Source organism: Emydura macquarii, unplaced genomic scaffold (assembly GCF_026122565.2).
Source record: "Emydura macquarii macquarii isolate MOO-44397 ecotype Brisbane River unplaced genomic scaffold, CSIRO-AGI_Emac_v2 contig_383, whole genome shotgun sequence".
Classification (NCBI taxonomy): Eukaryota; Metazoa; Chordata; order Testudines; family Chelidae; genus Emydura; species Emydura macquarii.
This window is the reverse complement of record NW_027130520.1, coordinates 13,784,149-13,807,807: the sequence shown is the minus strand read 5'-3', so window position 1 is coordinate 13,807,807 and position 23,659 is coordinate 13,784,149. Positions and strand designations below refer to the sequence as shown.

The following is a 23,659-nucleotide window of genomic DNA, read 5'->3' as shown; positions in this document are numbered from 1 at the left end:
TCTCTCTCTCTCACACACACACACACACACACACACTCTCTCTCTCTCTCTCTCTCTCTCACTTCTGCAGGAGGGACATAATTACCAACCTCTGTGTTGCTCGAGCTGAATCACTGGCCTGGTGAGGATGGAGCCAGGCTCTGTCGGTCACGACACGATGCTCCTTGGGGTTTGTAGAACGAGCCCAAAGTCCAGGTTTCTTCACCCCATTTTTATACTTATTCATCCCCATTCGGGTCTATGGATTTTGTTATGTCAGATAGTCTCCTTGTTTGATGTGTAATCATCAATTAAGTTTGATATCGCAAGTATGAAAGCTTTCTCATTATTATTTTATTTCTGTTTCACACTTTGTCTTGTTCCTGTCCTTGGGTGTTAACTCCCCTGTTTTCCGGGGTTAACTTGATCTTCGGCCATCTGGGTTGTAAAAGTTCTTTAAAAAAAAGCATCTTCTCTCTTTCCTGCCCTTGGAGGCTGAGAACCATTACCTCAGCAATTACTTCCTCCCCGCCTTATCTCAGCAGACTCAAACTGCATTCATTCCTCATTCATACTTACTAAATATTATTACATTCTTACCCCATCACATTGGTACATTATCTTATACTTACTTACTAACATAATAAAATCATTATACCTACACCAATTCTCTTAATACAAATTTTACTAAAAGGAAATAAAATAAATCTTATTTGCCCTCTCATTACCCAATGATTTACACATCAACCACATTCCTGATGTGCATTGGGCAATTTACTTCACTTGTAAATTATCAAAATTAGATTTCAGGATGTTCCCAAACATTCATACGTAGATCTTCACAAACAGGGCCCCAATGTGTCATAAATGTTAAATCACAAAATGTTTTGGCCGGATGTTCCCCACTCATATGTTCAAGCAATCAATTATCATAGTGGAGCCTGGGGTGGCATGAACCAACAATCAATGTGCCCGGAACATCCCTATCTATAATGCCTAGTTTTGTTCTTTGTCAGTGTGAGGATTAACCCTAAAGCTTCAACTATGTATCCACGGTCCGGGCCTGCTTTGGTTCAGGCCTACATCACAGTGCTTGGGCCTACAAAGTGGCCATTCTTTGGCAACAGAGTGGAGCAGGAACAGATTGAAATGCATTTTCCTCAGGGTTACCCCCTAGATAAAGTTCCTTTCCATTTAGAGGACAGAGAATCATAGAATATTAGAGTTGGAAGGGACATCAGGAGGTCATCTAGTACCACCCCCTGCTCAAAGCGGGACTAACATCAGCTACATAATCCCAGAGAGGCTTTTGTCAAGCCGCATCTTAAAAACCTCTAAAGATGGAGATTCCACCACCTCCCTAGGTAACCCATTCCAGTGCTTCACCATCCTCCTAGTGAAAAACTTTTTCCTAATGTCCAACCTAGACCTCCCCCACTGCAACTTGAGACCGTTGCTCCTTGTTCTGTCATCTGCCACCACTGAGAACAGCCTAGCTCCATCCTCCCTGGCACCCCCTTTCAGGTACTTAAAGGCTGCTATCAAATCTCCCCTCATTCTTCTCTTCTGCAAACTAAACAAGCCTAGTTCCTTCAGCCTCTCCTCATAAGTCTTGTGCTCCAGCCCCCTAATCATTTTTGTTGCCCTCCGCTGGACTCTCTCCAACTTCTCCACATCCTTGTTGTAGTGTGGGGACCAAAACTGGATACAATACTCCAAATGCGGCCTGACCAATGCCAAATAGAGGGGAATAATCACTTCCCTTGATCTGCGGGTAATGTTCCTACTAATGCAGCCCAATATGCTATTAGCTTCTTGGCAACCAAGGCATACTGCTGACTCATATCCAACTTCTTATCCAATGTAACCTGCAGATACTTTTCTGCAGAACTGCTGCCTAGCTCGATGGTCCCCAGTCTGTAGCTGTGCATGGGATTCTTCCGTCCTAAGTGCAGGACTCTGCACTTGTCCTGTTGAACCTCATCAGATTTCTTTTGGCCCAATCCTCCAATATGTCTAGGTCACTCTATATCCTATCCCTACCTTCCAGGGTATCTACCACTCCCCCTAGTTTAGTGTTATCTGCAAACTTGCTGAGAGTGCAATCTACTCCATCCTCCAGATCATTAATGAAGATATTGAACAAAACCGACCCCAGGTCCGACCCTTGGGGCACTCCACTGGTTACTGGCTGACAGCTAGACATAGAGCCATTGATCACTACCCGTTGAGCCCGATGATCTAGCCAGCTCTCTATCTATTTTATAGTGCATTCATCCAACCCATACTTCTTTAACTTGCTGATAAAAATACTGTGGGAGACTGTATCAAAAGCTTTGCTAAAGTCATGATATACCACATCCACAAAGCCAGTCACCCATTCATAGAAGGCAATCAGGTCTGGCATGACTTGCCATTGGTGAATCCATGTTGACTGTTCCTGATCACCTTCCTCTCTTCCAAATGCCTTAAAATGGATTTCTTGAGGACCTGCTCCATGATTTTTCCAGGGATTGAGGTGAGACTGACCGGTCTGTAGTTCCCAGGATCTTGTTTCTTCCCTTTCTTGAAGATGGGCACTATGTCTGCTTTTTCCCAATCATCTGGAACCTCCCCTGATCACCATGAGTTTTCAGAGATAATGGTCAATACCTCTGCAATCACATCAGCCAACTTCCTCAGCACCCTCGAATGCATTGCTGGCCCCATGGACTTTTGCATGTCCAATCTTTCTAGGTAGTCCTGAACCTGTTCCTTCAGGACTAAGGGATTTTCACCTCCTCCCCATTCTGTGCTGCCCAGTGCAGTAGTCTGAGAGCTGACCTTGTCTGTGAAGATAGAGGCAAAAAAAGCATTGAGTACCTCAGCTTTCTCCACATCCTCTGTCACTAGGTTTCCTCCCCCATTCTGTAAGGGGTCCACACTTTCCCTAATCTTCCTCTTGTTAGTAACATACCTGTAGAAACCCTTATTGTTCCCCTTCATATTCCTTGCTGGCTGCAACTCCAATTGTGCTTTGGCCTTCCTCATTTCATTCCTGCATTTTCGAGCAGTATTTTTATAATCCTACCTAGTCATCTGACCAAGCTTCCACTTCCTGTAAGCTTCTTTTTTGTGTTTAAGCTCACCAAAGACTTCTTTGTTAAGCCAAGCTGGGCGCCTACCATATGTGCCATTCTTTTTGCACTTGGGAATGGTTTCTTCCTGTGCCCTCAATAAGGTTTCTTTAAAATACAGCCAGCTCTCTTTGATTCCTTTCCCCCTCATCTTAGCCTCCCAAGGGATCCTGCCCATCAGCTTCTTGAGGGAGTCAGAGTCTCATTGTGGAAGAAGTTCCATGTTGTTGCTTGCTAAAACACAGATCGCAGGGTGACTGGACTATAAAAGTGAGGGGCAAATACACCCCAATTTCTCTCCCTTTCACTTAAAAAGACAAAGGAACCAGCCTTTGGACTTTGGGAGGGATCCTGACATGAAAAAATTGATCAGCAATGTTGCTAGGAACTTGTGGTAAGGATTTTTCCTTGAACCAAGTCAAGTTTGTTAAACTTCAGCTACTAGAAAGCATTTATCTTTATTTCTCTTGTAACCATTTGACTTTAATACCTTATACTTTACTCACTTAAAATATCTTTTTAGTTAAATAAACTTGTTTTATTCTTTAATCAAAATGAATCCACTGTTGTGTTTAAACTGAACTGTTAAGAAGCAAATTATTGAGTATTAAACATTTACAATAGCAACTGACTTCTAATATCTGAACTGTCCCGGGGGGGGGGGGGGGGGGGGGGGGGGGGGCTGGACAGGGCAGAACAACATTTTTGGGAGAATTCAGGACTGAGAGTGTGTTGGGGTCACCCTGAAAATGGTAATTAAGGCAGGTGGAAGCCAGAATGTGACTGCAATGTTGCTGACAGGCTGCAGCTATACACATTCAGAGTGTGATTTGCATACTGTTTGACTGTTTGTGAAGGCCCCAGGTTGGGAGTTACAGCAGCAAAGGACTGTGAGGCACCCAACATTTCATGGCAGGCAGTAACATAAACCCTCATTAGCCTGGATTGCACCCTAGGAATGTGACACCTTTGAAATTGAATAAAATGTAAGTATGACTACTATGTAAGCACATGCTGATAGGGTGAATAATAGGTAGAGTTGCACAACTTTGAAAAATAACAAAATTCCTAAGACACACACCACTGGAATGATCTCAACCCTTCTGTGGTAACTTAACCATATTTATTCATGCCTTTGTCATATCGGCTCTTGGTTGCTGATGCAGTTGGCTAGGACATAATGTGACAATTTATTAATGTAGTAGTTTTTTTGCAGCTGTGCTACTCAAACTGTCTTCCATTTTATTGTGCAGCAAAGACACAAAAGACAGCATTTTCCCTGTCCTGAGATATCTACAATATATGTATAACCCCGTTGGTAATTGAATTAAATGGCTAATTCAACCTCAGTAACAGTTTCTTAATATTATCATTAAAATAATGTTTGCACATATTTGAACACACAAAGTTTGCATTTAATAACAGAATTTCCCCCATCCTTAGCAAGCTAAGTTGGTGCATTATGAATTAAAAACAAGATTATAACTGCAGATATTTTGCTGAAACATTTTACTATTTTTCTTTGTATAAATTTGGACATGACGTTTGAAAAATATAATTGGGTAATTTCTACAATTTTTAAAATTATTTTCAACTTTTAATGGCTCAGTACAACATGCCATGTCCATAGATTCACAGGGAGATCATTTGAGTGGCCTGTACCAATCTCTCTAGTTTTCTGAGGTACTTTTTTCTGATTAAGAGAAAAAAACAATACCACTTTCTCTATTCCTATGGTTATGTCTACAATAAAAAACTAAAGGTATGGTTCCCCTGCTCATGTACACATATTTGTGCTAGGTCTCATTGAGTCAGTCGGAGTACAAAGAGCAACGTAGCCACATTAAGCACAGGTAGCCACACTAGGGGCATGGCTGAGCTGTGCTGAGTACATATCCACCACTACCAGTGCTATTGCGAGTTGCTGCTCTTTATATTCACACTGTACAATTTGCCCTTTCCTTCTATCTAGCTATTATTAATAATTATTTGCATTACAGTATCATGTAGAAGCCCCAAAGCGAAACTGGGGCCCTATTGTGCTAAGCATTGTACAAATGGACAGTGAAAGATAATCGCTGCTCCACAGAGCTAACACTCTCCATAGGCAAGACAAACAAAAAGTGGAAGAAAAGAGGTATTGTCCCCATTTTACAGATGAGAAATGGAGGCACCGAGATATATTAATCTATTTGTTCTAATAGATACTTGAGAACCTATCCACTACACAATGTTAACTGGAAACCATTAAATTAGTTAAACGTACCCAACGGACAGGGCAGACTTTACAAATTGCTGGGTCTGGAAAGATAACATCCCAAGTCTTTTACTGTATATATCACGAGTGGCCAAACTGGCTCTTGAGCCAGATGTGGCTCTTTTACAGTTAAAGTACAGCTCACAGAGCTCCCTGTCCTCCCCTATTCTCTGCCTACCAGACTGGGATGGGTCACTCGAAACTTCAGCCCTGCATCAGGGTGGGGGGGCTAGAGGATTCTGCCCAGTGGGGCAGGGAGAGGGCTCTTTGCGAGTCAGTAAGTTTGGCCACCCATGATATATTTGAACAAACTACACCTGAAATCCAATAAACTGAATAAATATATTGAGAAAAAATATTTATAGACTGTGGTGCATGGAGCTGTACAATAGCTTTCTTTTGGTATTAGCTGATTTATAATGATATGGTAAGAGTAACTGGGGACAGTTTGAATATTCACACAACAATCATATCATATTGTCAACCATTGTAGTTACAAAATAAGCCCAGTCACCTCCTGGACCACTTTATTTGTAGATTATAACCCTGGTCAAGACCCTTCGTTCTGTCTTGTTTCTGTTTTGTCTTTTCATTTGGCAATCTGTTTGGGGTAGAGACATCCCCTTTTTGGGCTTGTATAGTGCCTAGCACACTGAGTGCTACTGTGAATCAAAAATTGTAGTAGTGCAGTACACCTTTCTAGGAACCTGACTGCAGTTGTAGCTGCCATTTTTACGAGGCAAAGTTAATGTTTAAAAGAAAACAAACACTTTGCCCTCTTACATGGCTACTTTCATTATGTTTTTTCTTATGCATTGTTTATTCAGTTTCAAGTAAGTCCTTGAAACTGTAAGAGTCACTCTTAGGAGCAGTGCTTCATAGCTATGCATGGTCTTACCCCTGGTGCGTGGGAGAATGTCACTACCTTCATTTTTCTCTGAGGGGGAGACATTATAAAACTCACTTTCATTATGTCCAGTGATAGATTGCAGCACCTCAGAGAATCTGTGATTATCAATTGTAAAGAGTGCCCCAATTAGTTAAAATGTGTGTTCTCAACAAATCTGCAGAGGCTGAACTCTGCAAGAAGTTCCAAGCTGTTCTTGGCAGTGGGAAATCTATTGAAAGAACTGAAAATGTAAATGATAGTAAGCATCACTGCACTATTGATGGTTGTGAAGATTTTCTCCATACTTATGCCAGACCAAAGCAGCTGAGAATTTCCCAGATTATACTCTGTGGGTTAATAGTAATATAATAGTTATTATTATTTATTGGTATTGCACTAGCATCTAGGAGCCCCAGGCACAGACCAGGACCCTATTTGCTAGGTGCTGTACAGTGAATAAAAAGGTGGTCCAAAGAGCAGCACTTTCGTAATGTAGATCCTTCACAAAGCTTTACATTCACTGGACATTTACTGAACCTGTTTTATTATATTAATATGTTGGCCAATATCCATCAATAGTACTCATTAATCAGTCAGAGGGTACAGAGCTAGGGATCAATTCCAGATACAGTCAGAAGTTATTTATTTATTTATTTACTTGGAAATATATGAAAATATCTAGACTTGGTGGAGAAAAAGAAATATTGTAAATAATTCAAGCAAAAGTCAACTATTATTTATGGGGCAGATTCTCCCTGACCCTTATGTAGGGGTTGATTGGGAGAAAAGCATAAGAACATCTCCTCCCCTAGAGCAGCCCATATAAGGGTTAGAAACAAAAAGAGGATGGACAGATTATTAATTATAACTTCTGGTCTTGGACTGCAATGGCTGCTCTGTCCCTGTTTCCCCACAATGAATGAGAACAGGAAATAGCTGGAGTCCTAGCTCTAGCCCTCCTGAGTATCAGCTAGAAATTGGATAGCCTAATGGGGAATAAGATAAAGCTCAGAAAGGGGAAACCACTGAGGTAGAATGCCTCCTAGTGCTCCCTCTGGAGTGGTGTGGTCCCTACACAGGGCTGTGCCAGAATGGCATAATGTAGCTCTGAGATGGGGATATGAACCTCACTCTTCTACATCTTCTACATCCTGGGTGAGTGTGCTAACCAGTGAGCTAAAAGTTACAAGGCTCCTGCTATTTTTTGTGAAAAAGGGCTTATATGTCTAATTCTATGAGATGGATCATGGCTGTGATGCCCAAGATGGAGGCACCTAACTCCCTTTATCTGGGAAGCTTATGCCACACCTCTGTCCTCAGAACTTCCTACTGGCTATCTCCATGCTCAGATTGCTGGCTTTTGTACATCTGTTCTTCGGGGCCTAACTCTCCCCATGCATTGTATAGGGAGCCCAGGTACCTAACCCAGGGCTGTGGATTTCATTAGGTGACAGGGCAGCTAAAGTTAGACTCAGCTTTGCAATATCTAAGTCCCCTCTGTGGGTCTAGCCCATTCTATTCTCAATTTCACCTGGGTAACTCTCTCTGGATAGAGTGGGGAGACACTTGCACAGCTGCTGCCCATGCTGTATATGTGGTGAAATGGGGAAATTGATTCTCCAGGGCTGTTGATTTGATGGCATTCACAGGCAAGAAAATTCATATAAAGACAGTATCAAAGCAAATGACCTTCTAATTAAATTGTAAAGGGTAATTTATACCTTAATTTGCTGGTGATGATTGTGTTCGATGCCAATAGTGATGAACAAACCCCTATTAGATAAATGTAATGCCTGTACACAACCTTATCATGTTGTATAAATAATATATGGATAATACTAATATATGCATTGTAAATCACACTTTTAAAAGTTGTAAGCAATCAATCTCTGTCAGAGCAATGGGTTGTTACAGGCTTAAGACTTCAGATATAATGTTATTAAAAGCAAAGGAAAAACACTGTTCTTAATATGAGTAGGCCAGAAGAAGTAAGGTTTGTATTAGATTGTTGAAAGGAAGCCAGAACATTTTATTGTTCACATGTTAATTTCATCAAGATTGGTGGACAACCACAACAATTGCATGGCAATCTGTATTTTCAGAACATATCATCCTATTTTGGCAAATAGCAGGGTGAGAACCTCTTCAGTATTGCTCCTGCTGTCATGCTGAATGGTTTGGCTAGAGGACTGACCCAGTTAGCCAATAGAGTTGATGAGAATGTGACAGCAGTAGCCAAGTTGTATCCCCAGAGAAGAGAAGATAATTTTTATATAGTACCTTCCATATTTAAGATGTCCCCATGTGATTAATTAGACATTGGTTCTAAAGTTACTAAGTTTTGTAGGCAATCAGGGAATAATAATTAAAGAATTTAAGATAATTAGTTTAAACTATCAAGCCTAAAGGGTCAGTTTCTGGCACCCTTATTCACCATGAGTATTGCTTCACTCCTTAAGTAGACTCATAAACCTAGATAGTAGCTGATGGGATTTCAGCATTTTCAAAAATTATTCCACTTATTTTCATGAAATGTCATGAAATAACACAGAAAAATAAAAGTAATATAAAAATTAACAAAAAACACAACACACATAAAATAAATTTCTAAACCATTCATTTTGAATTTCTTTAAAAAAATTCTGAATTTTTTTTTTTATTTTTTTTATTCTGTGCCCCCGTATCAATTAATCAAAATTGATACAGATTTTACAAAAACAAAAACAACCCCAAAAACCAGTTTAGTCAAAAGGGCATGTTCTGATGGAAAAGCTGATTTGACAAAAATATTCCAACCAGCTCTAATGCTCAGTGCTCTTCGGTGTTATTAGAGTGGGAAAACAAACTTCAGAAGGCAATTGAATTGATTGAATGGGATGGGATATAGCCAACAGACAATCACTGGGGGGAGGGGAAATATCCTAATGCCGAACATAGCAGCATCTGTTGCATGTATCTATTTGGCTACCACAGGTAGGAAGTGGAGGAACAGTAAAAGTGCATAGTAGCTGAGAGTGGAGAAGAGAGAGATGAGAATGCCTTAACCAAGCTTCCCTAAATTCCAGAGAAGTTTAGTTTGGTTTGCTATGAAGGCTAATATGACAATGTGAAGTCACTTTAGGAATAACGGAGGGCCTTCAGTTTTCTTGATAATCTTGGAATCAATCATTCAAATATAATAGCCTACGCACAACTCATTAGAACGTTATGCAATTACTATATTGTTATGTACTCTTCCGGAATGACCAATTTCGGTAACCTGGAGAACTGATTACGATACTGATGAAATTATCATACATTAATCAAAATATTTTAAAATGCTAATAAAAAAAGTTCCACAGAGAAATTAATCGGGCGTTAAGTAACCTGATTTAGGATTGAATATGGTCAAACTTGGCTTCAGTGGGATATGAGGAGTGTCAGCATCTCATGGGATCAAGTTCTAGAGTAATACGACAGGCAAGAGGAGCACCCAGAGCTCTCAACGCCTTTAGGAGAATTCAGCACACTCCCCCACCACTAGACATATGGCCAGACTAATGGCAGCACCAAATGTGACCTTCATTGTTGTAACCCTTCTTCCAAGTGTCAATGGCAGAAACAAGGTTTCAGTTCCGTCTGTCTCTAAAATAAATAAAACTATAGCTAAAGTCCTCAACCCAGAACCATGTTCCTACTTCTGGCTCTGGGATATTTAAATAAAACCTCCCTGGTCACCTTTACAGGTGGTTCTTATAAGGGAAAACTCACAGATGGCATACTGCTGTTTTAATGTAAACAACTGAGCCAGTCACATTTTAGCTCTTCCTATTTTTCCCATGATTGAAAATGGTTCCTTATTCTTTGTAATGCATGATGACAACACAGAGAATATATACACATCTCTCGGTACCTTGACCTCTTTACAAAACTGAAAAGCCTGAACCAAATTTGACTAAACATTTGAGGGGACTAACCTTGACTGTTGCTATGTGCTATATTTTTGATGGCAGCTCTAATTATTCCTGAGATACAGGCATCTGGAAATTGTCATTTTGCATTGTGTACAAAAATAAGCCTTTCTATACTTCCACTACCAACACAGCATGATAAACATTACAGTTGTGTTGCATTTCCACTTCATACAGACCTGAATCTGTATTTGATTTCAGGTAGGGTTAAGAATATCTGTTAGCTGTATCCTTATAAATCATTCTTACTTAATAACACGAAAAGGAAGTGTGACTCAATGAAAAGGTAGTAAAAGAGTAAAGTCAGACAGCATGAATACAGAAACCAAGTTAAAATACAGAGAACACAAAGTTCAGAAAACTCAATATATATTTAGAGACAGACAATTATTGTAGGTCTTAGGCTTAATATTATCTCATTATTAAGTGTGACTGATTGGAAGCATATAGTGGAGATGTATTGCGTTAGGTATATGTGGAGTTTGTGATTGCTTTCAATATTGTTTGTGTTTATGGTTGTCTCAGCTAGGGATGTAAAAATTAGTTTAATTAAAAATCCCTTCTAAAAATAGAACATTTAAATGGTTAAACGCTGTGGGGGAGGCGTGCTGCGCTCGGCTTCTTACTGCCAAGTGAGAGCTGCCTAGCTGCAGCTCTCCCCTGCCATGGTAGCTGGGCAGCTCTCACTCATGAGGAGCTGAGCTGAACCCAGCTGCAGCTACCCCCCTGGGCTGGGCTCCACACCTCCCCACAAGCAAGAGTTGCCCAGCTGCTCTTGCTTGTGAGGAACCAAGCCTAACTGCGGCTACCCCCCTTGCACTGGACTCTGCGCTTCCCTGCCAGCAAGAGCTGCCCCACTGCTCTTGCTGGTGGGAAGCCAGCCCAGCTGCAACTACCCCTCCAGCACTGGGCTCTGTGCCTCCTCCCCCACTCACAGGAAGTGGAGCCCAGCTTCTCCTCCCCCCATGCACAGGGAGACAAGCCCAGCTGCGACTACCCTCCCCCCCCCACGCTGGGTTCCATGCTTCTGCACCGGCAAGAGCTGCCCAGCTGCTCTCGCTGGCAGAGAACCAGCCCAGCTGCCACTCCCTTCTCCTCCAGTTTAAATGGTAATCAGCTGTTTAAAACGTTTAAACAGCTGATTACCGTTTAAACAGTTAAACTTTTACATCCCTATTCTCAGCTAGGTTAAATGTCATAAAGCTTTAAAGATATACATTCAAAATGTATTTGATTTTAATAGTAGTCTTTATTTGTGGGTGGGTTGGTTAGTTTGAATGTCAGAGAGCTAAGGAAGATATAGATTCAAAATGTAGATTACACAAATAAACAACATATTTTTCTTATTTCTGAGTGTATTCATTATTGATAAACTCTGCAAACTAAAGGGAAATTTGTACTGTGTACCTGACATAATACACAGGCACTACAAGATATTCTGGCACAAATGATTTATCTATATAAGCTTCATATACTATTTTTATTAGAATTTCTCTCTCATCCTCTCCAAATTCTTTTACATTTTCTTTATATTTGTTTCACACTTTGCCCCTTAGTCACCCATGCAGTATTACTTAGGTTTCCTATGCATATACCTTGGTGGTTCCACTATATACGGCGGGTCCATGATACACAAACATACATGCACCTCAAACACACATATATTAGGGAGTGCTGATCATCAACCCCGACAGGATCTTGGAGAGTCTATAGTTTTAGGTAAAATATAATGTATCTGCTAAGAATGCTTATAGAAATAATGATGGGAGTTATTGAAGATGAAACTACATGATGAAGAACCATCAAAATATATGTATTAAAATTAATTCTTAAGACCTATAGTAAAAACTAAGTGCTAAGGGCTTACAGTGAGGCCTAATAGCAGTTGGCATGAGATAGCATGAGTACTATGTGACTGACCAAAAGAATGGAATGAGACATGCTTGATATAAGGCTATAAAATTTATCAGCATGTATCTTCTGATAGTTTAGCAATGCATATTGTGATAAACAGGTAAACCACAAACAAACAGATGGTAGCTTCTTAGGGCATTTTACAATTAGAACTAACTGCATTAATGTATCAAAACTTTTGGGAATGGGACTGACGTCATATATGGGAAATGAAACTTAACTGACCATCGGAAACGAAACTTAACAGCAACCAGGAAATGAAACCTATTGCTAGTATCCCCCGGCCAATTTGGTGCTGGCACAAAGCCCATAAAAGGGGTCTCATCCGAGTCCCTGGCTGAGAGCCTTCCCAAACTATCAGCCTGATCACCTGGTCCGGACTCTCCCGCTCCTGTGTCCCCCCCTGAGCGCGAATCGTTTGTTAGCCGGCCGAGTTCGAGTTTTTTGCTGTGTCCCTTTCTAGTCTGGTTGGTAAGGAGTTAATTATCAGCCAGTGTTCTTTAGCTAGCTGACTGTAACATTCCTTCGTATCAGTCTGACTCGCAGTTAACTGTCTGTTGTCTCTTTAAAATCAGTCTGTGCCTTGCAGTTATCTGTCTGTTTAGCATTCCATCGTATTAGCTTGTGTATTGTAGTTAATTGTTTGTTTAAATGTGTATAAATAGTTAAAATCCTATATTATTTCTGTTGTCTTATAATAAAATCCAGTTAATTACTAACTGACTCATTATTAACTCTCGGGGATCATTAACCTGTCAGAACAATAAGAAGCTGTTCTTGCTGTTTAGTAAGGAATGTATCCATTAATAAATCCTTGCATTTGGCCTTATGCTCATTAGATCCATCTTACAACTGATTATGCTGACATCTGAAAATGGAAGTTGTAAGGAAACTCAGAGTGAAAGAAATTATTATTAAGCAACACATTGTAACTACTGGGTGTGAAGGATATACTCCAAATAATGCTCTTGCCATGATCCACTGGAAAGTAACATAACATTACAAGAATTTTCATATTCTAAGCTCCACTCACGTTTTGTCCTATTAAAGATACTCCCACTCTGTTTTTAAAAATCAAATAATAAATCTCCAATCATTTGAAATTCAACCCAAATATTTATTTATATTCTCCCTATTAATTAATAACATCTATGGTCTAAAACTCACAGCTCTTCATAGGTCCTTGCAAATCACAGTTATATTATTAGCAGAAGAAAATGTGTGAACAGTATTGTAGCAGAGGCAATATATTTTTCCAAATCTGAACATACCTTCCTCTGTCTTTTGAGGCCACCTGTGTTGAAAGAGAGGTACAGTGCTCTAACAATGTTCCCAGTATTCAAAGAGGTTCAGGAGCACTTGATACAGTTTCAAAATAGGGTATTTTTCCACAACAGTGACCATTAGCTGGAGTGTGAAGTGCCTATATAGAGGAAAAAAAATATAGATAGTACAGTTCATAATCATTTGTGCTATAAACCTTGTCATCACAGAAATTTGCACTGGTTCAGTTGAACTGCTTTAGTTTAACTGGTTGCAGAAAAATAGGTGAATATACCTGTTTCATTTTAAGAGTTTTAAGGTCATTGAAGGTTAATTGTTCAGATTCTTTAGGACTCTTCCAACTCTTACTATGGGCTGTGTGTTTGGGGCACAATTTAGCACTAAAATACTTTCAGAATCAACTAGTCAAATACCTCTATAGAAAATAAAGTAAGGGTGCAGAGAGCAGTCAATAATCTCACCATTTTTATAATCCTGCATACTTCTAAAGCAATATTCATGCCTTCTACTTTAATCTCTACTAATTGTGTCAGCAATACTTCCAGAAGTCTGAAAAGGGAAGAAAAAGTACCCTTAGAATAGCCTTCAACTAACCTTGCCGTACTCCCTCCCAGCATAATGGAGTCCTGGATCATGGGGAATTGAATGGCGGGAGCTTTACTGGCTTCTAGGGAATTATTCAAACATGTCACAGTTAGTGCTATTTTCTTTGCACTTCCTATTGGGGTCTTTTCACCCCATTTGATCCCTTGTGCATCTCACAGTGATGTTAGCATATAGCCTTAAATTCTTCAATCAAGCATTGTTGTTGTGCACGGACTTTCAGCATGAAAATAGGTCTAAGCTCCTCTATGAATCAGCACTGTGACTAGTCTTTTTTTAAGGGGTTTATTTCTCTCTTGGCTAATGTAACCCTTTTGCCCGACAGAGCCGGCAGCAGCAAAGGGCCGGGTTCTATATCTAGGGGTTCCTGTAAATAATACAACACCAAACTGGCTCGAGCCCCCACCCAGTAACCTGGGAAATCACACATTATCCCCTGGGTACCCCAAAAGGCAATATTTCCCCTCTCGCAAGCACAGAGTGTGAGTGTAGAAAGTAAACCTTTTCATAAAAGGAAGGAACTAACACAGCACTTATTTCACATAGCAGTGAAAACAGAATTTATTAACACAATGAGCTGAACCCACCACACCCCAGAGTGCATGAGGAATGTCCTTTGCCTCTCCCTTCTCACTTTCCCTGGCCCCACTGGCTGTCATAGTTGCAGTGTCCACCTCTTGGTTGGAGGGCTCAGACAGGCCCCTTATGCTGGTTCCTGCCGGATGCAGGCTTGATCAATCCTCTCTCTTGCTGCCTCCTGCCACTTTCGGGCCTCATCGAGTCCTTGCTGCTGGCTCCCGCCATCTGCTGACACCGCCCGCTCTGGCTCCCACCGTCTGCTGGGCCTCACCAGGTCCCCTCTGCTGGCTCCTGGAAGTCTCTCAAGGTTTCCCACTTCCTTTAGTGATTTCAGCTCTCAATGAGTTTCAGTTGTCATCTCTCATTCATTGGAAAACCTTCTACTGACATAGGAGCAATTTCCCTGCTTTTCAACAAAACAAAAGACTCCAAAAAGAATCATTACTTCTACCTTTTAACAGTGGGAGGAGATAGCCAATCCATGCCTGAGGGTAGCCCTTTGCCAGAGCTAGTGCAATCTCAGCAGAAGACTTCTCGACCCCTCCCTGCTGCTCTTACAATGCTGGAACATCCATCCACAATGTTTGTTGAGCTCTATTTAGATAATAGCAAATTTTTCATCAGAGCAGGCTAGACACAGTTCTGCTGCCATTTGTTCATACAATCGAAGAACAACATTTATTCCCCCTGCAGTTAACACAATACCAGACATATTGACCATTTCCCATCATGCTCAGCACCTAGTGTGCTTATGCAACATGCTGAATATTTAATTGCAAATTACGTATTAATTATTTGAAAATTGCAAATAATGAGTACTCATGCAAATACAAAGCCCATGCGAATAAAGTGCCCTCCCTTCAGCTGCTGAGTAGGGGGAGTGTCACTCAGACCTTGCTTACACTGTTCTGTCATGTTTTCAACAAGCGTTTCTTGCTTCCTTGGGCTATTTTTATGTTCACCTTATTAATACTCCTTTGTTCCTCCCTAAATAAAAAAGGCTAGTTGTAATGAGACTTACTTAAGAGCTGTTGACACCTAATACCCATGTTTTAGGTAATATCTCCAAAAATAATGGGTGCCGAGAAACTCAAGAATAAAGACTACTTGCTATTAATGATATATTTCATTGTCTCATCATGAAATATCTTCAAGTCAAATGGCTCTCAGAAAATGACTAATTAGGTCTCTTTCCCAGAAGAGATTCTATGAATGCATTTAAATGATTTGTACTCTGCCCTACTGCTTTGATTTGCAGGAGGGTTTCCCGCCTAAAACCATGTTCTGTTCTAGAGCTGTGCAAAAAGATATGCACGTAAATCTAAGCTGGACAGATTTGGCAAAAAGGCAAATACACAAACAACAACAAAATAAAAACAGAGCTGTGTGATTCATATGTAAGAAACCCTAACACACAAAATTAGAAAAGTCTCAGTGTTTGTTAACAAAGCTGAAATTTATGCAATGTTGTTAGGTTCGTGATACAGAGAGCCACCCTACAAAATGGGGCAGAAAGCTAAAAAGACCGAACACCGGATACAGTCTTGGTGAATAAAACTTTGATTAATGTTATTGATTACAATGTAAACTCACTCACTCCACATTCACACCACAAATATACTGCACCAGAATCCAAAGATACGATGAAGTCCTGTAGGCCAGTCGGGGTCCGATCCAGTCTTAAGGCATGGGGAGCCGGCACTACTTGTCTTTCCAAAGTCGGAGCTCTGGCTTGATGTTAGACTCCAAAGTACAGATGTTTTAGTCCATCCTTTATAGCCCATTCCATAGCATCATCCATCCTGCTGTTGTGTTCACTTTTTAAGGCCTTTCTTTCTCACCTTTCCCATTTTGTTGTTATGCTTGCCTTTTAAAACCTTGGCCCTTTACCCACAATTTCCAGGAAAAAATCCCGGGCAGGCCACCATCACCTTTCATCAGCTGTTGTTTTCACACAATGGAATATCTTGGGCTGGCCTTTAACTCCAGCTTCTTAATTTATCACTTTTGAATATACGCACACACTCCTGTCAAATTCACCTCATGCATACTGGGCCTCAATGGCCCATATATATGTTTTAGGTACAAGTAACCATATTTATTATGGATCCCAACAGTCCCCCCCTTTGATACATTATCCACATTAATTATTGTATGATCCTACACTGCAGTGCGTATTTCAACTTTATATATTACACTTTCCAAAGCTCTTTGGTGTTTCCTTATCTGACAATATAAGTACAACATAATCATGGTTAGTAATATAATTAATGCAAATAGTACAATAATGGGGGTAACCTTAGATTTCGGAAGGCAGTAGCACTTGAGGACCATCCTTTAAAGATATCATACCAATGATGGACTGTCAATTTTTCTCCTTCCTTTCCCAGTTTTAGTTTTTGACCATTGTGCAATAGAATATTTATCTTACCCAACTGGGAAGATTTAGATACCTCTTTTGCATATTATAATATCCATTCATTCAAATCAATCACCTTTTCCCATTGTTCCCAATGTAATCCCAAATCAGTGGACCAATTTATATCTTTAGGATCCCAAATGATCTTATCCTTCAGGAACATGGGACTTCGATATATAATACCTCAAATAATAACTTGTGTTACATTATATTTACATGACTCAATTGTCCCTTTTATGTTATGTTTTCCCACAATACATATAGATCAGTATATAATATACATCCATTGCCTAAATCAAATACTCTTGTATCATTAGAGGTTAAGTATTGCATAGTGTATTGTCCACTTGAATGATTCAGGTGACACCCCTCTAAAGACCAAGACAATTGTGGACATACCCACTGATTTTACCCCCATTCTCACAACGTTTAGATAATTCTACCAATTTAAAATTCTCATTTTCCTGAATTAAATGTGTTCCACTTACTTCGATTTGCCACAACTCTCCATTAATAATTTTTGGTAATACCCACACCATTGCTGTCGTTTTCTGTGTTCCTGTGTTGTGTAATAACATTCTATCCTTCCTCTTTCCCCTTAAGTTATGTTGATACCATCTGAATTTAAGATGTTTTTTCCATATGTTGGGGTCCTGTAACCCTTCAAAAGGCCATTCTCGGTTACTTAAAAGATTTACCATTCTTTCTATATATTGTAATCCATATGCTTGCATTTGTACATACTGTATTACTAATGTAATTTTATTATCTATTTCAAATACGCCAGATAAACTCGTATTTAAGGACATTTGTAAGGCTTGGGCCTTCTTCAATTGGAGATTCACATTTCTAGTTCCTTGTTCGGCTAAAGTACCAAAATTTTGTGTCACATGTGTTTGTATGGCTCCTAAAATTTCACCTAAGACTGATAATTTCCCATTTAGCATTTCTATTTCAAAAGAATTTAAAATCCCAGTCCCAGCACCAATACTACCCATTATATATTCTCCTATCCCTCTCTTAATTCCTTTCGCTCCATCTCCCCATTGTTGTTGCCACTCTAGTAGTATTGGTAAGGCATACGGTGTACATTCCAGATGCTGTACACTTCCATTCGACCGCTGACCTTCCATGATCCTAAGTGTGATTTTATTTACAGGTGTCTGATTTATGAATAGAAAGTGCCGGCCATAGCCTCAATAATACATTTCCCCCTCATTTTTCCTGAAACAACTCAATTTCACCATCGTAGAAGTATTTGCCTGTATACCATATTCCCATATCTTTAGAGCTCCTGACACATTCCATTGTACATTATTATTTGTCAATTCTTGTTCACGAGCTACACCTAAAATGGTCACATTGAATCCCAAACTCCAAAAGGTACAGTCTAGAGTACTTATTTCCACATTGCTTTCATTATAGGTAAATTTAAACATCAATTGAATTTCTCCTCTTAAGACATATATATATATATATATATCCATTGTTTCTCCAAGTTTTTTGGTTTCAGGTATTCCCATATCAAGTGGGGTGTCTGTAATACAATAGGAGCTGTACCTGTAGTCAAGGCAAAAGTTTCCACAGCCCACACAGCAGCCAAGCATTCTCTCTCACAGACTCCAAATTGTTGTTCCGTGGGGGTTAATCGTCTAGACTCATATGCTACGGTATCAACTTCCCCTCATCATTCTTGTGTATTAACACAGCTGCGAGCCCTTGTTGGGTGGCTGCCAATTTTAGTACAAATGGTTTATCTATTTCAGGGAACTTCAGCGCTGGAGCAAACACTAAGGCTTGCTTTAAAACATAGAAAGTTTTTTTCTCATTCGATCCCCAAGTGCCACTCTGCTTTCTTTTTCAATAAATGCCAGAGTCCATTTATAATGGCAAAATTCCATATATGTTTTCTCAAATAATTAAACCGTCCCAGCATTACCCTCAATGAGTGGGGGTCCTCTGGCCTCGGCAAATTTAACAATGATTTTATCTTTTGCTGGTCTACTTGGATTCTTTGTTCCCCTAGGGTCACTCCTAAATAATTTCTTTGTCTGTACGAGTTGAGCTTTTTCTCTCTTAATCTTAAAACCATGCTTAATTAATTATAAGGTCCTTCTCGAGGCTAGTCTGGCTTTCTTTTCCCCTGATTTGGATCTTCCAAATAATTTCCATACCATATATCCCCATCCCACCTCCCACTAAGGTCCCAATCCACATCTCCTTCATTTTGGCATACAGCTGCTACTTGTAATCCCCTCAATTTCAACTGTTTCTTTTATGCTGAGATACTTTTCTAACAGCAGCTGTGAGAGGTGATTTTAGCTTCCTCCTTTTTTTTCCCTAGTCAATTCTCAAATCAATTCTTTCATTCCTACTACCTAGTTTTCCAATTTCTCCTTTTCTACCTTCCTGTCTCCTTCAATCCCTCTCTTTTCCAGTCCCTTATTCTGTTTTTCTAATTGTTCCAACTGAGTTTGCATTACTTGTGCTTGCCTCAATTCCATCTTCAAATCTTCCTGACAGATTTTAGATTTCCCTTGCAAAGCTTGTAACTCTGCACACACCTTCTTTGTAGCCTGCCACAACCATACTACGGCTGCTTGCTTCTGACTGGCATTAGGCTTGTATAATTGTACATATTTTTCAAACATCTCTTCCAATGTATCCATCATTAACCCAGAGTCCACTGCCCCCTCATTCCATGGACAAGTCCTAAATGCAATGATTGCCTTCTCTAACAGAAGTTTTAGCTTACTGGGGCATTTCCCCTACATATTTCCCCTTTTTGAACATTATTTCCAACAACCACATGCAGTGTCTCCCCACATATTCTTGTTACACTCAACCAGGAGTCACCGTGTAGACTCCTCAATACTGTGAGACCCCCCTCTCACAAAATCCCAAACTTCCCCTTTTCCTGAATTAAACGTGTTGTACTTATTTTGATTTGCCTGCATTCTCCATCATCTGTTAGTCTGGTATGGGATGGGGGAGAAGTCTAAAAGGACCGAACACTGGACACAGTGTTGGTGAATAATACTTTGATTAATGTTATTGATTACAATGTAAACTCACTCACTCCACATTCACACCACAAATATACTGCACCAGAATCCAAAGATACGATGAAGTCTCAGTGGCCAGTGGGGGTCCAATTCTGTCTTAAGGCATGGGGAGCCGGCACTACATGTTTCTTCAAAGTCAGGGCTCTGGTTTGATGTTAGACTCCAAAGTACAGATGTTTTAGTCCAACCTTTATAACCCATTCCATCGCGTCATCCATCCTGCTGTTGTGTTTGCCTTTTAAGGCCTTTCTTTCTCATCTTTCCCATCTTGTTGTTATGCTCGCCTTTTAAGGCCTTGGCCCTTCACCCACAATTTCCAGCAAAAAATCCTGGGCAAGCTGCCATCACTTTTCACCAGTTGTTTTGGATATATGCATGAAAAGATCTGGCCAGGTCGCCATCACCTTTCATCAGCTGTTGTTTTCGCACAACGGAATGTCTTTGGCAGGCCCTTAACTCCAGCTTCTCAATTTATCACTTTTGAATATACGCACACACTCCAGTCAAGTTCACCTCATGCATACTGGTCCTCAATGGCCCATATATATATTTTAGGTATAAGTAACCATATTTCTTATGGATCCCAACAGTGTCATGAAAGATCTGAAAAAAGATTGAGTTTTACTTTTACCAGCTCATTTTACCCAATAAGAACCATTTTCTTAATGTGTGTCTGCTCCACACCACACACATTCTGATGTCCTGGATCCCTTACCATAGAACTCTTTGGAGTGCTGCTTTACTTTGAAACGCTCCTCATACTTGTCTGGAGTATTTTTCTGGGTGTGACTGGTGGCTGTTTCCCCAGTCTTGAATCTTTGCAACTGTCAGGCATGGCAGCTCCTCAGACATGACCTAATTCAAGGAAAAAATCTTCAAAAGGCTGAGGTAAGAAGGAAAGGAGTAACTGAGCATTCCCTATCAATGCTGTAAGGCTTATGTGTCATTGATTCTCCTAAGCTCATTACAGGGATCAGGAGCAGAATGGGAGAATGCCTCAATATCTTTTCTTGGACTGGAAAGATAAAGTGTCCACACTAGAAAGTCACCTAAGATGAAAGAGCAGTTGGCTGGCACCCCATGAATTTCTCTGGCTGGACAAAGAGGTTCAGATCAGAACAGAACAGGGAGTGGAGTGGGGTGGAAAGATTTTCAGGTTGCTTCCAGCAACATAAGATTTGAAAAGTATGGGATGCCTATGAGCAAACTGCTGTGTGACAGCATTTTCTGCCCAACCTGCTTCAGCAATGAAGTTCCCTACTGAGAGCTGAAAATCACTGAGAGCTGACAATCACTATGAGCTGGGACCAACCAGCTGAGGTCACAGTAGAGAAGCAGGTGGCAGTAGAAGGTGATGGTGTGTATTGATGATGGCTGGCAGGGCAGCCAGCAGAGCAAGGAGTGGCTGACAGGGTGGCCATTAGATAGAAGCAGCTGGCAGAGCAGCCGAACAGTAGAGTGAGCAAAGGGCCTTCTTTCCCCCCGCATCGCCCTCAAACCCAGGTACAAGGTGAACTCTGCAGCTGCACCTCTGAACTTTGAGTCTGCACTGACTGAAGACAGCAACTGTGAGTGGGGTACTGTGAGGGGAGGGGCACATTAAAGGAACTTCTGGTTGCTAGACTCAAGAACCTGAGGCAAATGGAAACTGCCCAATGTACTCTGAGGTGGGTGTTTTGCTCATGGTTTTATGCTTGTGAATCCTTCTTGTGGAGTTTTCCCATGTTCATGCCAAGTAACTTTTCCCCTTTTATTAAAAGTATACACTCAGTCTCTGTGCTTGTGAAAGGGGAAGTATTGTCAGTAGAAGAGCCCAAGAGGTGATATGTAATTGTCCCAGGTTACCGGGTGGGAGCTCAAGCTGGTTTTGTGTTGTACTGTCACAAAGGAAGCCCTTGATATTGAACCTGACCCTTGCTGCTGCCAATTCTGCCTGTCAGAAGGGCTACACTTATTAAAAAAGGAGAGACACAGGTTAGAGCAGTGTTTCTCAATTAAATTTAACCACGGAACCCTTTTGAACTCCATAAATAATTGCGGAACCCCCCAAACTCTTAACAGTCTTCAAATGTCGAAATAAGCAAAGGTCAGCATTTCTTACTTAAATTACATTTACACTGGATACCCTCCGCCGGAAAATCTGAGACATCTTCCCTTTTTCGGCGGCGCGGAGAACGGCTGCTCGCAGAACCCTAAGTGTTCGGGGTTCCGCGGAACACCAATTGAGAAACACTGGGTTAGATAATGGTCAAATAGTAGATCCCTGTAATAAGGACACCCTTCTGCTGTATCCTAAGAACCTCATTACTGCTGGTGGAAGTCAGTCAGTCCAGGATGAGCTGCAAGAGTTCTTCCAGGCTGCTATAACACAGCCGGTGAAATAGTGTAGGAAAAGCAAGAAAAACAGTGGGGGAGAGAGAAGGAAAGACAAATTAGACAGGAGGAAACACAAATATAGCCAGACAACACCACAACTGACATAGAAAGGTGCCTCACTGCAATAAAAGGAGAGGCAACAATTTATTTTTCTTTTTTTATACTTACAAATCTAAGACATGAGGGCAAGATTGCAGTCCAGTGTCTAGAGTAGGGAACTAGGGCCCAGAATTGTTAGTGTGAAATCATGGCCTCATCAATTTGCCCATGAGTCTATTCCCAGCTGGGACCTTGGTCCCATACTACACTACTCAGGGCTGATCTACACTGCTGGTGGCTGTTGACAGGAGATACACAAGCTATGTAATGTAGCTTGCATATCTCCTTTTGATGTACTTACATTGAAGTAACGTGGCATCTTCACAGCACTTTGTCAACTGGAGATGCCCTCCCGTCCACACCGCCTTCTGCCTTTCAGGGAGGTCGACTAATTGAGTCGACTGGAGAGCACTCTCCCATCGACTGAGCGATCTACACAGACCCGTTCAATTCATGCCACTGAATTGATGCTTGCCACTACAGCAGTGTATACATACCCTCAGTTTTGCACCAATGTAACTTTATTGATGCTTTTCATTATCCATAAGTAAGTCTCCTGTAGTGCAAGGATATTAATCTTCTGTTCACAAAGTCGCATCATCAGATAATTCCATTTTGCAGGAGTGAGGTCTTCTATGGTCAGGTGGTATACATGTAGGTAGGAATCTATGCTTCTGTTTCAATGTTTGCCTTGAAAAGGACCATTTAACTTGAGATCATAGATTGAGTTTCTTTTTAGGCAGCGAGGTCATCAATCGGCATTGAGTTGCCCCATTGATGGCACTAGTTATCCTAAAGCACTTAACAGGGAGAAGTGTGTAAAGGTTGCCTCTTCCTCTCCTTCCTCTAGTAAACCACTGTCATCTAAGATCTTCTCAGGAGGGATAGCTTTGATTCAGTCCATGTCACTGGAAGCCACAGTCTGGACGTCAAACTGCTATACGAAAGAAGACGACTTCACTGATGTTGCTGATGTTACATCAGGTTAAAACTAGAGTAAGGAATCAGGCTTTTACTTTTTCTGATGCTCAGTTTCCCTGTCTGTAAAATAGTGATAATGTTCTTAGGGGAGGGTGAATTCAGCAAGTGAATTCAGGTCTAGTGATCACTTTACAAAACAAAAGACTCC

General features: G+C 40.7%; 1 long non-coding RNA gene across 1 annotated transcript; it reads right to left on the bottom strand.

Annotated features, from left to right (window-relative positions):
* Positions 1-2,773: 2,773 nt before the first annotated feature.
* On the bottom strand, positions 2,774-15,430 carry LOC137146204 (uncharacterized). Its single transcript, XR_010917847.1, has 3 exons — positions 15,023-15,430; positions 13,377-13,528; positions 2,774-2,807 (listed from the first exon to the last, which is right to left on the bottom strand). It is a non-coding gene; the product is annotated as an uncharacterized lncRNA (long non-coding RNA).
* Between the last annotated feature and the right edge of the window lie 8,229 nt (positions 15,431-23,659).